Source organism: Arachis stenosperma, chromosome 10 (assembly GCF_014773155.1).
Source record: "Arachis stenosperma cultivar V10309 chromosome 10, arast.V10309.gnm1.PFL2, whole genome shotgun sequence".
Lineage (NCBI taxonomy): Eukaryota > Viridiplantae > Streptophyta > Magnoliopsida > Fabales > Fabaceae > Arachis > Arachis stenosperma.
In genome coordinates this window covers 78,766,706-78,784,019 of record NC_080386.1, presented here as the reverse complement: position 1 = coordinate 78,784,019, position 17,314 = coordinate 78,766,706, and the positions used below count along the sequence as shown (strand labels likewise).

The 17,314-nt window shown below is 41.6% G+C and overlaps 1 non-coding gene across 1 annotated transcript; it reads left to right on the top strand.

Annotated features, from left to right (window-relative positions):
- The first annotated feature begins 15,240 nt into the window (after positions 1-15,240).
- LOC130958964 (small nucleolar RNA R71) lies at positions 15,241-15,348 on the top strand. Its single transcript, XR_009078062.1, has one exon. It is a non-coding gene; the product is annotated as a small nucleolar RNA R71 (small nucleolar RNA).
- The last annotated feature ends 1,966 nt before the right edge of the window (positions 15,349-17,314 follow it).

Genomic DNA, 17,314 nt, shown 5'->3' with positions numbered 1-17,314 from the left:
TGCTGTGGAGGATGATGGGGCAGCTGTAGGGGCTGATGGTGAAGGTGTCCCCACGACAGCTCTAGCCCGAGAGCGGCGTCTCGCAGGTGGCCTCTCGTGCACCCAACCACCCCAGGGGATAGTAACCTCCCTGTCATCAGCATCAGGGGGTGGTGGTCGCACATCATCGTCCAGCCATGGGACCTCAGCTAGGGCCGCCATACTCGTGACCAAGGTAGGGAATGGAAGTAGGCCACGAATATGCGCCCGCCACATGCACTGTCGAATAAGTCTAGGGAAGGAGACATCCTTCCCCTCCATGACGCAACCAATCAGCAGGAGCATCTCCATGGGGATCTCAGAAAAGTGGGTGGTAGGCAGGACGTAGTGGGCGAAGATCATCTGCCAAGTCCTAGCCTCCCTAGTCAAATGGGTAAACAACATCCCCTTGGGCTTGGTGTTGCCCGCATCCATAACCCATGAAGCATCCGGTATCCCAATCACGCGCCGAAGCGCCTCATAGTCAAAAGTCATGGTATGGATGGCTATCTCAGCCTGCTGATGGGCACACATGTCATCCAGAATATGTCGACATTGTAATGCTTCCCCAATGGTGGTCTCAGTGATCATGATCTCCCTACCCCGCACCTGAACCGAATCCAATGTCGGACGGAAGAAGTTGCAGTAAAATTCCTTCACCCACGATATATTGATATCACCCAACTCTCGGTCAACAAAGTCAATACCTAAGTCAAGGACCCGACCAGTAATGGACCGTCTCACATCATTAGGTAGGAGCAACTTCTTCTCAATATTCAGCTTAATTGTCCGATATCTAGAAAACCGAAGCTCACAGTAGAGGTTGGGGAATTTTTCTGGATTGGTAGAAGGCAACTGCTGATTTTCCTTTTCTTCCTCACTTAACGGATTCTTAGCATAATGCTTGTAGATGGAAGGAATGGAGGGGGTAGAGTGTTTTCTCTTTTTAGGGGCAGTGGCTATGGCTTTGCCTTTGTCCGACATCCTGAAAAATATGATTGAATATATAAAACATTTAGCATGTAACAAAGGAGGCATGTTCAGGACATAATGGAAAAAAAAAAAACAATCATGATGTTGTAATGATTATGCAAAAGTGAACAAGTAAACCAGAAAAATGCAAATTTTATTAAGGTCAACAACTCATATTCAAAAGGCAATAATATCATCATATAATTGAAAGAATTGTTAAAGATGGTTAGAGTTGAGTGGAAGTTAGATGGTTAAAGAAATTAGTAAGTTAGAAAGGTAGGTTAGTGATATGATGATATTTATGCGCAATGAAAAGAAAAGTTGTGGTTCATGTTCACAGTGAATAATGCAAATCCGGGAAGTCAAAAGGAAACTGAATTTTGCCCAAAATTGAATTAAAGACTAAAATGAAACTAATTTTCTTGAAAATCGGGCAGCATTCCGGCTTAAAATTGGACGTTCCCGAATAACAAAACAGCACAATTAGCACAGAAAACAACATCAATTAGGCACAGCATCAAACAGATATTATAGAGCAACACGCATCGCATGAAATAGCAGCCCAAAGCCAACATACAGTACCTAAGGAAGCAAGCAGCAATTATGCACATACGGAGCAATTATCAGGCCTAGAATCCTCTATCCAGCCCTAGCTACCTAACAGCAAGTATATCTATCTAACCTAATCATACAAAATTTGAATTTAAACTAACTAACATGCAATTACAGAAATTAACATAAACGAATACGAAAAGGGAAAACAGAAAAAGATAACCGAAATGGAGCAGGAACCTGGGAGCTGGGAAGAACTGAGAATGGTAAGGGGAAATGGGGGAGCAATAAGACCAGGAGCTGTGCCGCCGTGAACTGCGGCGGATGTGGCGGAAGAGTGGCGGCGGTGGGAGCTGCGGACAGCTGTGAGGGAGAGAGGCGGAGAAACGGAGAAAGAGAGTGGATGAAAGAAAGAATGACGAGTGGGCGGAGGAAGAGAGTCGCTGGTGGTGATGGTGGAACCGCGGCGGAGCAGAGGCGGTGGGACGAGTGAGAGGAGAGAGAGAGAGGACGGTTGGTGATGAGAGGGGAAGAGGAGTGATGGAAGGAGGAAGATGTGCGGCGGCCGCGGTGGCGAAGCTGCGGTGAAGCAGAGGTGGTGGTTATGGGGTGAGAGGAAGAAGACGACAATGGTGAGCGAGAGAAGTGAGTGCGCTGCGGCGCAACGCTCTTCGCGTCTTAGGGTTACCCCTTTTTTTTGAATCGACGCGGGCGCGTACCTTGCGCGTCCGCGTCCCTTGAGGAAACTTGGGATCAACGCGTGCACGTACAGCGCGCTTAAGCGTGGATGAGCAAAATGGGAAGGGACGCGTGCGCGGACAGTGCGTGCACGCGTGCATAGAGTTGGGCTAGGGGCTTAGAGTTGGCCCAACTCAGGCCTAACTCTCTGGAGAATGGCCTAGGAGTCTCGCCACCAGATCTGCGCGCACGCGGCATGTACGCGTCCGCGCGCAGTGAGAATATTTGGAGATCCACGCGTGAGCGTGCAGTGCGCTCTAGCGTGGGATGGTAGAATAGGTAAGAGCGCGTGCGCGTACAGTGCGCGCACGCGTACATGAGATTGGGCCTGAGGCTTAGAATGGGCTTGAGGCACGCCCAACTCTCGGGTCCGTGGCTTAGTTTGGTGGCAGCACGCAAGGACGCGCGCGCGGCAAGTGCGCGTCCGCGTAAGTCGATGATATATGACAAGATGGCGCGTACGCGGCAAGTGCGCGTCCGCGCGAAGCAAGTTGGGCCAGGGGCTTGAGGTTGGCCCAGAACTGGCTCAACTCTCTGTGGATTGGCTCACTCATTATAGCAGCAAATCGGCGCGGGCGCGGCAAGTGCGCGTCCGCGTGGACGTCCATGTTCTTAAAGACGGCGCGCATGCACGTTGTGCGCGTCCGCGTGTATTGTGTTGGGCTCAAGGCATAATGTTTGCCCAAGGGAGGCCCAACTCTCGGGAGTGTGGCTCATGGTGCATCGACACAGGGACGCGTGCGTGTACATGGTGCGCGCGCGTCCACCCTTTTTTTTTTTTTTTCAGAAAACAAATTGCTGGGTGCTCCCCTCAGTGTTCACAACTCTTATTCACTCAACCATCATACAATTCACAAAAAAAAATACAATTTTTGATATTATTCATCTACTACTAAACACAACATGCATGTGACTAAGCTAACAATTAAGTTGTACAAACAAATTTGTATGAAACATCTACCTACAATGGTAACTCAAATCACTTATTAAGTAAATTTAAAAGAGTGGAAAGAGTTTACCATGGTGGGGTGTCTCCCACCTAGCACTTTTAGTTTAAGTCCTTAAGTTGGACATTTTGAGAAGATCCTTGTCACGGTGGCTTATGCTTGTACTCATCCTTGAATCTCCAAGGATCTTTGCTTCTCAATTGGTTGACAGAATTTCTAACCATTTTTATTAAGTTTGGGCAGAGTTCTACCCAAAATACGAGTCCCCATATTTGGTCTTCACATAGCGAACCGGGATCCCATGTCTTGTCTTCACACCCATCCGTTAGTTGAGTTTCATGATTTTGTCGGATGAGCGGTTGGCATAAAGGTGATTGGCACCTAGAATTCTCTTTATTCCACCAATGCTTCCTTCTAGATCCATACAAAGTGACCCTTGTCCCAACATCATCCCCATACCTTGAGGCCTTGACCTTGACAAGCTTAACACCTACTTTCCAACCACTACACAACTCATTCTTACTTTTAATTCCACAAAGAGCTCTAAGTTGTCCATCCGTTTCAATCAAACCATATTCAAGCGAGAAAACAAAGCTTATGGATAAGAATTTTACCCACTTGAATGTTGTGTTGGATGGTAACTTGGGAAGGGAGGCTTCCCCACACTTAGACAATGCAAGGTCCACTTCCTTGTGCTCTTCTTTGTGTATTTCCACCTCTTTGCGAGCTTCCTCGATTTCAACCTTTCCCCTTTTATCACATGGCTTGGTGTTGTCTTCAAGAACTTTGATTTCTTGCCTAATGGGAGGTGACTCAATTTTGGATAGAAATTCATTGATGAATAAATCCATCTTTTGATCAACCTCTTCATATTCTTCAATCTCAACATACACCGTGCCAACGTTTTCCTCTTGGTAGCTCTCTTTCTCATTGCTCCCCAAGGGTATGTGATGAGCGGATAATTTGTACGCTTTTTGGCATTGTTTTTAGTATGTTTTTAGTAGTTTTAGTTGAGTTTTTAGTATATTTCTATTAGTTTTTAGTTAAAATTCACTTTTCTGGACTTTACTATGAGCTTGTGTGTTTTTCTGTGATTTCAGGTATTTTCTGGCTGAAATTGAGGGATCTGAGCAAAAATCTGATTCAGAGACTGAAAAGGACTGCAGATGCTGTTGGATTCTGACCTCCCTGCACTCGAAGTGGATTTTCTGGAGCTACAAAAGCCCAATTGGCGCGCTCTCAACGGCGTTGGAAAGTAGACATCCTGGGCTTTCCAGCAATATATGATAGTCCATACTTTGCCCAAGATTTGATGGCCCAAACCGGCGTTCAAAGTCACCCTCAGAATTCCCAGCGTTAAACGCCGGAACTGGCACCTAAATGGGAGTTAAACGCCCAAACTGGCATAAAAGCTGGCGTTTAACTCCAAGAAGAGTCTCTACACGAAAATGCTTCATTGCTCAGCCCAAGCACACACCAAGTGGGCCCGGAAGTGGATTTTTATGTCATTTACTCATCTTTGTACACCTTAGGCTACTAGTTCCCTATAAGTAGGACCTTTTACTATTGTATTTTCATCTTTTGATCATGTTTTTATGATTGAACCCTCTTTGGGAGGCTGGCCTCACGGCCATGCCTAGACCTTGTTCTTATGTATTTTCAACGGTGGAGTTTCTACACACCATAGATTAAGGTGTGGAGCTCTGCTGTACCTCGAGTATTAATGCAATTACTATTGTTCTTCTATTCAATTCCGCTTGTTCTTTGTCCAAGATATCACTTGTTCTTTAACTTGATGAATGTGATGATCCGTGACACTCATCATCATTCTCACTTATGAACAAAGTGACTGACAACCACTTCTGTTCTACAAGCATACGAGGCTCTAGTGAATATCTCTTGGATTCCTAATACACGATGCATGGTTGATCGCCTGACAACCGAGTGCTCGCCTGACAAACGAGCCAGCCATTCCGTGAGATCAGAATCTTCGTGGTATAGGCAAGAACTGATGGCGGCATTCAAGAGAATCCGGAAGGTCTAACCTTGTCTGTGGTATTCTGAGTAGGATTCAATGATTGAATGACTGTGACGTGCTTCAAACTCCTAGCAGGCGGGGCGTTAGTGACAGACGCAAAAGGATCACTGGATTCTATTCCGGCCTGACCGAGAACCGACAGATGATTAGCCATGCTGTGACAGAGCATAGGAACGTTTTCACTGAGAGGATGGGAGGTAGCCACTGACAACGGTGAAACCCTTGCATAAGCTTGCCATGGAAAGGAGTAAGAAGGATTGGATGAAGACAGTAAGAAAGCAGAGAGACGGAAGGGAAAGCATCTTCATACGCTTATCTGAAGCTCTTACCAATGATATACATAAGTACCTCTATCTTTATCTTTATGTTTTATTCATCATTTATACCCATTTGAGTCTGCCTGACTAAGATTTACAAGGTGACCATAGCTTGCTTCATACCAACAATCTCCGTGGGATCGACCCTTACTCGCGTAAGGTTTATTACTTGGACGACCCAGTGCACTTGCTGGTTAGTTGTGCGAAGTTGTAGTGATCACGATTTCGCGCACCAAGTTTTTGGTGCCGTTGCCGGGGATTGTTTTGTGTATGGACAACTGACGGTTCATCTTGTTGCTTAGATTAGGTATTTTTCTTCAGAGTTCTTAAGAATAAATTCTAGTGTTTCATGATGATCTGTTGAAGTCTGGCTGGCTGAGAAGCCATGTCTAATCTTATTGGACCGAGGCTTCAACCTATCATCACAAGAGCTTGTTGATTTCTATCAATCTTGCTATTGGAGCAATGATCTGCTAAGGCTTGGCTGGCCATTGGCCATGTCTAGTGTTTTGGACCGAAGCTTTCTTTGAAAGCTTGGCTGGCTGTGAAGCCATGTCTAATTCCTGGAATCCAAATTGAGAATTCTGAAACCTTTATTTTCTATTTCCATATAATTTTCGAAAAAAGCACAAAAAAATTATAAAAATCATAAAAACCAAAAATATTTTATGTTTCTTGTTTGAGTCTAGTGTCTAATTTTAAGTTTGGTGTCTTGCATGCCTTGTTTATTTGATCTTGGTTCTATTTTCAAGTCAATAGTACAGGAAACTGAAGATTCAGAACATGCAGCAGAGGAATTACACAGAAAAAGCTGGGCGTTCAAAACGCCCAGTGAAGAAGGACAGACTGGCGTTTAAACGCCAGCCAGGGTACCTGGTTGGGCGTTTAACGCCCAAAAAGGTAGTGCATTGGGCATTAAACGCCAGAATGTGCACTGATGAGCGGATAATTTGTACGCTTTTTGGCATTGTTTTTAGTATGTTTTTAGTATATTTTTATTAGTTTTTAATTAAAATTCACTTTTCTGGACTTTACTATGAGTTTGTGTGTTTTTCTGTGATTTCAGGTATTTTCTGGCTGAAATTGAGGGATCTGAGCAAAAATCTGATCCAGAGACTCAAAAGGACTGCAGATGCTGTTGGATTCTAACCTCCCTGCACTCTAAGTGGATTTTCTGGAGCTACAGAAGCCCAATTTGCGCGATCTCAACGGCGTTGGAAAGTAGACATCCTGGGCTTTCCAGCAATATATGATAGTCCATACTTTGCCCAAGATTTGATGGCCCAAACCGGCGTTCAAAGTCACCTCAAGAAATTCCAGCGTTAAACGCCGGAACTGGCACCTAAATGGGAGTTAAACGCCCAAACTGGCATAAAAGCTGGCGTTTAACTCCAAGAGGAGTCTCTACACGAAAATGCTTCATTGCTCAGCCCAAGCACACACCAAGTGGGCCCGGAAGTGGATTTTTATGTCATTTACTCATCTTTGTACACCTTAGGCTACTAGTTTTCTATAAGTAGGACCTTTTACTATTGTATTTGACATCTTGGTAGCTATCTTTGAGTATTATGCTATCTTAGATCACTGGGAGGCTGGCCTCACGGCCATGCCTAGACCTTGTTCTTATGTATTTTCAACGGTGGAGTTTCTACACACCATAGATTAAGGTGTGGAGCTCTGCTGTACCTCGAGTATTAATGCAATTACTATTGTTCTTCTATTCAATTCCACTTGTTCTTTGTCCAAGATATCACTTGTTCTTCAACTTGATGAAGGTGATGATCCATGACACTCATCATCATTCTCACTCATGAACAAGGTGACTGACAACCACTCTTGTTCTACAAGCATACGAGGCTTAGTGAATATCTCTTGGATTCCTGATAACACGATGCATGGTTGATCGCCTGACAACCGAGTGCTCGCCTGACAAACGAGCCAGCCATTCCGTGAGATCAGAGTCTTCGTGGTATAGGCAAGAACTGATGGCGGCATTCAAGAGAATCCGGAAGGTCTAACCTTGTCTGTGGTATTCTGAGTAGGATTCAATGATTGAATGACTGTGACGTGCTTCAAACTCCTAGCAGGCGGGGCGTTAGTGACAGACGCAAAAGGATCGATGGATTTTATTCCGGCCTGACCGAGAACCGACAGCTGATTAGCCATATGCTGTGACAGAGCATGGGAACATTTTCACTGAGAGGATGGGAGGTAGCCACTGACAACGGTGAAACCCTACATGAGCTTGCCATTGAAAGGAGTAAGAAGGATTGGATGAAGACTGTAGGAAAGCAGAGAGACGGAAGGGAAGACATCTTCATACGCTTATCTGAAGCTCTCACCAATGATATACATAAGTATCTCTATCTTTATCTTTATGCTTTATTCATCATCTATACCCATTTGAGTCTGCCTGACTGAGATTTACAAGGTGACCATAGCTTGCTTCATAGCAACAATCTCCGTGGGATCGACCCTTACTCGCGTAAGGTATTACTTGGACGACCCAGTGCACTTGCTGGTTAGTTGTGCGAAGTTGTGTTTATGCCATGGTATTGAGCACCAAGTCTTTGGAGCCAGTACTAGGGATTATTTCGTGTATTAAAAAAAGTATTGATCACAATTTCGTGCACCAAGTTTTTGGCGCCGTTGCCGGGGATTGTTTGTGTATGGACAACTGACGGTTCATCTTGTCGCTTAGATTAGGTATTTATTTTTTTCGAAATTCTTGAAGATGAATTCTAGAGTTTCATGATGATTTGTTGAAATCTGGCTGGCTGAGAAGCCATGTCTAATCTCATTGGACCGAGGTTTCAACTTATCATCACAGAAGCTTGTTGATTTTTTATCAATCTTGCTTTTGGAGCAGTGATATGCTAAGGCTTGGCTGGCCTTTGGCCATGTCTAGTGTTTTGGACCGAAGCTTTCTTTGAAAGCTTGGCTGGCTGTGAAGCCATGTCTAATTTCTGGACCGGAGTCTTAGACTAGCATTGCACTGATTCCTGGAATTCTCATTAAGAATTTTGATATCTTTTTCCACTTAATTTTCGAAAATCACAAAAAAAAAATTCACAAAATCATAAAAACCAAAAATATTTGATGTTTCTTGCTTGAGTCTAGTGTCTCATCTTAAGTTTGGTGTCAATTGCATACATTCATTCATGTGTCTTAAGGATCTTCAAGTAATTCTTGATGATTTCTTACTCTGATCTTTGAATTCTTTTGACTTGAGTGTTTATGTGTCTCATATAGAGTCAGTAGTATACAAACTGCTAAGTTTGGTGTCTTGCATGCATTGTTATTTGATTCTTGTTGCATTTTGATTATTAAAAATCCAAAAATATTTTTAATTTGTGTCTTTTCAAGTCAATAATACAAAGAATTGAAGATTCAGAACATACTGCAGAGGAATTATACAGAAAAAGCTGGGCGTACAAAACGCCCAGTGAAGAAGGACAGACTGGCGTTTAAACGCCAGCCAGGGTACCTGGTTGGGCGTTTAACGCCCAAAAAGGGTGCATTTTGGGCGTTAAACGCCAGAATGGATACCATTCTGGGCGTTTAACGCCAGGATGGCACAAGGGGGAAGATTTTGTTTTTCAAATCAATTTTTTTTCAAGTTTTCAAAGTTTTTCAAAATCAAATCTTTTTCAAATCATATCTTTTCAATCAAATGTTTTCAAAATCAATTTCTTTCTTTTTTTCAAAGATACTTACTAACAATTAATGATTTGATTGAACATTTCAAGTATGTTGCCTTTTCTGTTGAGGAAGGTTTAATGTTTGAATCATATCTTTTCTTGTTAGGCAAGTCATTAATTTTTAAAATCAAATCTTTTTAAAATTGTTTTCAAAACATATCTTTTAAAATTGTTTTCAAATCAAATCTTTTCAATCATATCTTTTTAATCACATCTTTTTCAAAATAAGTTTTCAATCAAATCTTTTTAACTTCTAATTTCAAAATCTTTTTCAAAAATCACTTGATTTCTTTTCCACTTTGAATTCTCGAAAATTATCAATCAATTTTTCAAAATGTTTTTGACATCTTTTTAATTAATTTTCGAAAATTCTCTTCCCTTCTTCTCACATCCTTCTATTTATGGAGTATCACTCCTTCTTAATGCACAATTCGAACTCTATCTGATCAAATTCGAATTCTCCTTCTTCTTTCTTCTATTTTTCTTTTCCTCTGACACCTCAAGGAATCTCTATACTGTGACATAGAGGATTCCATATTTTCTTGTTCTCTTCTCTTTCATATGAGCAGGAACAAAGACAAAGGCATTCTTGTTGAAGCTGACCCTGAACCTGAAAGGACCTTGAAGCGAAAGCTAAGAGAAGCTAAGGCACAACTCTCTGTTGAGGATGGTGCGCGAAATTGTGAACAATACTTTTTCACAACTCAAATAATCCCCGGTAATGGCTCCAAGAACTTGGTGGCTCAATACCATGGCATTACACAACTTCGCACAACTAACCAGCAAGTGCACTGGGTCGTCCAAGTAATAAACCTTACGTGAGTAAGGGTCGATCCCACGGAGATTGTTAGTATTGAAGCAAGCTATGGTCATCTTGTAAATCTTAGTCAGGCAAACTCAGATGTATATGGTGATGAACGAAAATAACATAGAAGATAAGGATAGAGATACTTATGTATATCATTGGTGTAAGAGCTTCAGACAAGTGTATGAAGATGCCTTCCCTTCCGTCTCTCTGCTTTCCTAATGCCTTCATCCAATCCTTTCTTACTCCTTTCCATGGCAAGCTCGTGTAGAGTTTCACTATTGTCAGCAGCTACCTCCCATCCGCGCAGTGAAAGCTAATGCACACACTCTGTCACAGTGCTGCCAATCACCGGTTTGGTTCCCTCCCCTACCGGAATAGAATCACTCTTTTGCGTCTGTCACTAACGCCCAGTAGGTTACAGGTTTGAAGCACGTCACAGTCATTCAATCATTGAATCCTACTCAGAATACCACAGACAAGGTTTAGACCTTCCGGATTCTCTTGAATGCCGCCATCAGGTCCTGCCTATACCACGAAGATTCCGAAGAATCCAAGAGATATTCACTAAGCCTCAGATGCTTGTAGAACAAGAATGGTTGTCAGTCACCTTGTTCATGGGTGAGAATGGTGATGGGCGTCAATCATCACCTTCATCATGTTGAAGAACAAGTGATATCTTGGATAAAGAACAAGCGGAATTGAATGGAAGAACAATAGTAATTGCATTAATACTCGAGGTACAGCAGAGCTCCACACCTTAATCTATGGTGTGTAGAAACTCCACCGTTGAAAATACATAAGAACAAGGTCTAGGCATGGCCGTGAGGCCAGCCCTCCAATGATCTAAGAACTAGATGTCCGAAGATAAAAATACAATAGTAAAAGGTCCTACTTATAGAAAACTAGTAGCCTAAGGTGTACAAAGATGAGTAAATGACATAAAAATCCACTTCCGGGCCCACTTGGTGTGTGCTTGGGCTGAGCAATGAAGCATTTTCGTGTAGAGACGTTTTCTGGAGTTAAACGCCAGCTTTTATGCCAGTTTGGGCGTTTAACTCCCATTTAGGTGCCAGTTCCGGCGTTTAACGCTGGGATTTCTGAGGGTGACTTTGAACGCCGGTTTGGGCCATCAAATCTTGGGCAAAGTATGGACTATCATATATTGCTGGAAAGCCCAGGATGTCTACTTTCCAACGCCGTTGAGAGCGCGCCAATTGGGCTTCTGTAGCTCCAGAAAATCCACTTCGAGTGCAGGGAGGTCAGAATCCAACAGCATCTGCAGTCCTTTTCAGTCTCTGAATCAGATTTTTGCTCAGAACCTTCAATTTCAGCCAGAAAATACCTGAAATCACAGAAAAACACACAAACTCATAGTAAAGTCCAGAAAAGTGAATTTTAATTAAAAACTAATAAAAAACTAAACTAAAACTACTAAAAACATACTAAAAACAATGCCAAAAAGTATACAAATTATCCGCTCATCACAACACCAAACTTAAATTGTTGCTTGTCCCCAAGCAACTAAAAATCAAATAAGATAAAAAGAAGAGAATATACTATAGACTCCAAATTATCAATGAAACTAAGCTCCAAATTAGATGAGCGGGACTAGTAGCTTCTTGCCTCCGAACAGTTTTGGCATCTCACTTTATCCTTTGAAATTCAGAATGATTGGCTTCTTTAGGAACTCAGAATCCAGATAGTGTTATTGATTCTCCTAGTTAAGTATGATGATTCTTGAACACAGCTACTTATTGAGTCTTGGCCGTGGCCCAAAGCACTCTGTCTTCCAGTATTACCACCGGATACATACATGCCACAGACACATAATTGGGTGAACCTTTTCAGATTGTGACTCAGCTTTGCTAAAGTCCTCAATTAGAGGTGTCCAGGGTTCTTAAGCACACTCTTTTTGCCTTGGATCACAACTTTATTTCTTTCTTTTTCTTTCTTTTTCTCTTTCTCCCTTTTTTCGTTTTTTCTCCTTCTCTTTCTTTTTTTTTTCTCTCTTCTTTTTTTTGTATTCACTGCTTTTTCTTGCTTCAAGAATCATTTTTATGATTTTTCAGATCCTCAGTAACATGTCTCCTTTTTCATCATTCTTTCAAGAGCCAACAACTTTAACATTCATGAACCACAAATTCAAAAGACATATGCACTGTTCAAGCATACATTCAGAAAACAAAAGCATTGCCACCACATCAAACTAATTAAGCTAGTTTTAAAGATGAATTTGAAATCCTGTACTTCTTGTTCTTTTGTGATAAAAACAGTTTTCTTTTAAGAAAGGTGATGGATTCATATTCATAGCTTTAAGGCATAGACACTAAGACACTAATGATCATAAGACACAAACATGGATAAACATAAAGCACTAAAATTCGAAAAACAGAAAAATAAAGAATAAGGAGATTAAAGAACGGGTCCACCTTAGTGATGGCGGCTCTTTCTTTCTCTTGAAGATCCTATGGAGTGCTTGAGCTCCTCAATGTCTCTTCCTTGTCTTTGTTGCTCCTCTCTTATGATCCTTTGATCTTCTCCAATTTCATGGAGGAGGATGGCATGTTCTTGGTGCTCCACCCTTAGTTGTCCCATGTTAGAACTTAATTTTCCTAGGGAGGTGTTAATTTGCTCCCAGTAGTCTTGTGGAGGAAAGTGCATCCCTTGAGGTATCTCAGGGATTTCTTGATGAGAGGGGTCTCTTGTTTGCTCCATCTTCTTCTAAGTGATGGGCTTGAGGTCATGCCTTCTCAGTTGAACCGGCTTTGGATGCCATAAATGGTTATGGAAAAACAAAAAGCAATGCTTTTACCACACCAAACTTAAAAGGTTTGCTCGTCCTCGAGCAAAAGAAGAAAGAAGAATGTAGAAGAAGAAGAAACGGGGGAGAGGGAGATGGCTTTGTGGTTCGGCCAAAAAGGGGGGAGAAGTGGTGGTTTATGAAGGATGGATGTGAGTGGTGAAGAGAAAGAGATGTTGAGGTGATTGGTGAATGGGTGAAGAAGAAGAGAGAGAGTGGTGGGGTTGGTGGGGATCCTGTGGGGTCCACAGATCCTGAGGTGTCAAGGAAAAGTCATCCCTGCACCAAATGGCATCAAAATCCACGTTTTGAGCCATTTCTGGCGTTAAACGCCGGGCTGGTGCCCATTTCTGGCGTTTAACGCCAGGTTCTAGCCCTTTTCTGGCGTTTAACGCCAGTCTGGTGCCCCTTTCTGGCGTTAAACGCCCAACTGCTAGCCTCACTGGCGTTTAAACGCCAGTGAGTTCTTCCTCCAGGGTGTGCTGTTTTTCTTCCTGTTTTTCATTCTGTTTTTGCTTTTTCAATGGATTTTGTGACTTCTTATGATATTCAACCTACAAAAAAGATAAAATAACAAAAGGAAATAGTTAATTATAAAACATTGGGTTGCCTCCCAACAAGCGCTTCTTTACTGTCATTAGCTTGACAGAGGACTCTCATGGAGCCTCAGAGTTGTTCAGAACCGTGTTGGGACCTCCCAACACCAAACTTAGAGTTTGAATGTGGGGGTTCAACACCAAACTTAGAGTTTGGTTGTGGCCTCCCAACACCAAACTTAGAGTTTGACTGTGGGGGCTCTGCTTGGCTCTGTTTTGAGAGAAGCTCTTCATGCTTCTTCTCCATGGTGACAGAGGGATATCCTTGGGCCTTAAACACCAAGGATTCTTCATTCACTTGAATGATCAACTCTCCTCTATCAACATCAATCACAGCCTTTGCTGTGGCTAGAAAGGGTCTGCCAAGGATGATGGATTCATCCATGCACTTCCCAGTCTCTAGGACTATGAAATCAGTAGGAATGTAATGGTCTTCAACCTTAACCAGAACATCCTCTATAAGTCCATAGGCTTGTTTCTTGAATGTCTGCCATCTCTAGTGATATTTTTGCAGCTTGCACCTCAAAGATCCTAATTTCTCCATTACAGAGAGGGGCATGAGGTTTACACTTGACCCCAAGTCACACAAGGCCTTCTTGAAGGTCATGGTGCCTATGGTACAAGGTATAGAAAACTTCCCAGGATCTTGCCTCTTTTGAGGCAGTTTCTGCCTAGACAAGTCATTCAGTTCTTTGGTGAGCAAGGGTGGTTCATCCTCCCAAGTCTCATTTCCAAATAACTTGTCATTCAGTTTCATGATTGCTCCAAGGTATTTAGCAACTTGCTCTTCAGTGACATACTCATCCTCTTCAGAGGAAGAATACTCATCAGAGCTCATGAATGGCAGAAGTAAGTCCAATGGAATCTCTATGGTCTCATTTTGAGCCTCAGATTCCCATTGTTCCTCATTGGGGAACTCATTGGAGGCCAGTGGACGTCCAGTGAGGCCTTCCTCAGTGGCGTTCACTGCCTCTTCTTCCTCCCAGAATTCGGCCATATTTATGGCTTTGCACTCTCCTTTTGGATTTTCTTCAGTGTTACTTGGGAGAGTGCTTGGGGGAAGTTCAGTAATTTTCTTGCTCAGCTGACCCACTTGTCCTTCCAAATCCCTAATGGAGGATCTAGTTTCAGTCATGAAACTTTGAGTGGTTTTGATTAGATCAGAGACCATGGTTGCTAAGTCAGAGGTATTCTGCTTAGAGCTCTCTGTCTGTTGCTGAGAAGATGATGGAAAAGGTTTACCATTGTTAAACCTGTTTCTTCCACCATTATTATTGAAACCTTGTTGAGGTCTCTCTTGATTCTTCCATGAGAGATTTGGGTGATTTCTCCATGAAGAATTATAGGTGTTACCATAGGGTTCTCCCAGGTAATTTACCTCTTCCATTGAAGGGTTCTCAGGATCATAAGCTTCTTCCTCAGATGAAGCATCCTTAGTACTGTTAGGTGCATTTTGCATTCCAGACAGACTTTGAGAAATCAGATTGACTTGTTGAGTCAATATTTTATTCTGAGCCAAAATGGCATTCAGAGTGTCAATTTCAAGAACTCCTTTCTTCTGACTAGTCCCATTGTTCACAGGATTCCTTTCAGAAGCGTACATGAATTGGTTATCTGCAACCATTTCAATTAGTTCTTGAGCTTCAGTAGGCGTCTTCTTCAGATGAAGAGATCCTCCAGCAGAGCTATCCAAAGACATCTTGGATAGTTCAGAGAGACCATCATAGAAAATACCTATGATGCTCCATTCAGAAAGCATGTCTGAAGGACATCTTCTGATTAATTGTTTGTATCTTTCCCAAGCTTCATAGAGGGATTCTCCATCCTTCTGTCTGAAGGTTTGGACTTCCACTCTAAGCTTACTCCATCTTTGTGGTGGAAAGAACTTTGCCAAGAAGGCATTGACTAGCTTTTCCCAAGAGTCCAGGCTTTCTTTAGGTTGAGAATCCAACCATATTCTAGCTCTGTCTCTTACAGCAAAAGGGAATAGCATCAGTCTGTAGACCTCAGGGTTAACCCCATTAGTCTTGACTGTGTCATAGATTTGCAAGAACTCAGCTAAAAACTGATGAGGATCTTCCATTGGAAGTCCATGAAACTTGCAATTCTGTTGCATTAGAGAAACTAATTGAGGCTTAAGCTCAAAGTTGTTTGCTCCAATGGCAGGGATAAAGATGCTTCTCCCATAGAAATCAGGAGTAGGTGCAGTAAAGTCACCCAGCACCTTCCTTGCATTGTTTGCATTATTGTTGTTTTCGGCTGCCATATCTTCTTCTTCCTTGAAGAATTCGGTCAGGTCCTCTAAAGAGAGTTGTGCCTTGGCTTCTCTTAGCTTTCGCTTCAAGGTCCTCTCAGGTTCAGGGTCAGCTTCAACAAGAATGCCTTTGTCTCTGCTCCTGCTCATATGAAAGAGAAGAGAAACAGAAAGTGTGGAATCCTCTATGTCACAGTATAGAGATTCCTTGAAATGTCAGAGGAAAAGAGAAATAGAAAGAAGAAGTAGAAGAAGAATTCGAACTTTACTTAGATAAGGTTCGAATTGTGCATTTAGAAGGAGTGGTACTCCATAAATAGAAGGATGTGGGAAGGAGGGAAGAGAATTTTCGAAAATTCATTAAAATATTTTGAAAACATTTTTGAAAAACATTAATTGATTTTCGAAAATCAAAGTGGAAAAGAAATCAAGTGATTTTTGAAAAAGATTTTGAAATTAGAAATTAAAAAGATTTGATTGAAAACTAATTTGAAAAAGATGTGGCTAAAAAGATTTAATTAAAAAGTTATGGTTCTAAAAAGATGTGATTGAGAAGATATGATTTGAAAACAATTTTAAAAGATATGATTTGAAAACACTTTGAAAAGATATGATTTTAAAAATTAATGACTTGCCTACAAGAAAAGATATGATTCAAACATAAAACCTTCCTCAACAGAAAAGGCAACAATTTTTGAGATGTTCAATCAAATCATTAATTGTTAGTAAGTATCTTTTAAAAAGGAAAGAAATTGATTTTGAAAACATTTGATTGAAAAGATTTGATTTGAAAAAGATTTGATTTTGAAAAACTAAGAAAATTGATTGAAACAAAATCTTCCCCCTAGCACCATCCTGGCGTTAAACGCCCAGAATGGTATACATTCTGGCGTTTAACGCCCAAAATGCTACCTCTTTGGGCGTTAAACCCCAACCAGGTGCCCTGGCTGGCGTTTAAACGCCAGTCTGCCTTCTTCACTGGGCATTTTTGAATGCTCAGCTTTTTCTGTGTAATTCCTCTGCAGTATGTTCTGAATCTTCAATTCTTTGTATCATTGACTTGAAAAGACACAAATTAAAAAATATTTTTTGGATTTTTAATAATCAAAATGCAAAATGAATCAAATAACAATGCATGCAAGACACCAAACTTAGCAGTTTGTATACTACTGACACTAACAATATGAGAATGCATATGAGACACACAAATACTTTAAGTCAAGAATTCAAAGATCAAAACAAAGAAATATATGCATGGATTCGAAAATTATAACAAAAACATGCATTTGACACCAAACTTAGGATGAGACACTAAACTTATGCAAGAAACATCAAAATTTTTTTGGTCTTTTTATGATTTTGTAAATTTTTTGTGTTTTTCGAAAATTAAGTAGGAAAAGGTATCAAAATTCTTAATGAGAATTCCAGGAATCAGTGCAGTGCTAGTCTAAGACTCCGGTCCAGGAATTAGACATGGCTTCACAGCCAGCCAAGCTTTCAAAGAAAGCTTCGGTCCAAAACACTAGACATGACCAAAGGTCAGCCAAATCTTAGCAGATCACTGCTCCAAGAG